Raw genomic sequence first — 597 nt, 5'->3', positions numbered from 1 at the left:
TATATATATATATATATAAAAGATAATAAGGGTGAAAAATCTACAGAAGGCTTTTGTTACATGGTTAAAGTATATATTTAAATTATGTCAGAAAAATGTTAGAAAATGTTAGAAAAATGTTAGAAAATCTTTTTGGTATATAAACATTGTATTTTGAGAAATAAAAATAGGTTGCTCTGAAGTAGAGAGCAATGCCCATATGTGTTAGAAAGATCGATTGACCTCTTCCGTCCTTGTCAAGGGGAGTGCTAACCGTCTCTCCATATATATATATATATCAAAATATCATCAAAAGAATGAGTTATAATACTATTGCTCATATAAAAAACAATCTAGCATACCTCCATCATCAGCTGTACCGCGGATATCTTTATGGTTTCGACACCTGAGTAGTACCATTCAGTCCGGTGGAGTCAACATCACTAAAATAAGTGTTGTTTGGGAACAATCATATCAAAAAATCCCCCATAACTTCCAAACACGTTTACCCTGTGTCCAATAGTATCGGTAAATAAATTCAATAAGTAAATATATAACTAACTCCTAAGTATGTAACAAAACAGCGAGCTAACCTGTATGTCATACAAAAATATTCCC

At 31.5% G+C, this 597-nt stretch overlaps 1 non-coding gene across 1 annotated transcript; it reads right to left on the bottom strand.

Annotated features, from left to right (window-relative positions):
- Positions 1–158: 158 nt before the first annotated feature.
- On the bottom strand, positions 159–275 carry LOC128249962 (U6atac minor spliceosomal RNA). Its single transcript, XR_008266110.1, has one exon. It is a non-coding gene; the product is annotated as a U6atac minor spliceosomal RNA (small nuclear RNA).
- Positions 276–597: the final 322 nt, after the last annotated feature.

This window comes from Octopus bimaculoides, chromosome 18 (genome assembly GCF_001194135.2).
Source record: "Octopus bimaculoides isolate UCB-OBI-ISO-001 chromosome 18, ASM119413v2, whole genome shotgun sequence".
Lineage (NCBI taxonomy): Eukaryota > Metazoa > Mollusca > Cephalopoda > Octopoda > Octopodidae > Octopus > Octopus bimaculoides.
Note: the sequence above shows the minus strand (reverse complement) of the source record. Positions and strands in the feature narration are given on the sequence as shown.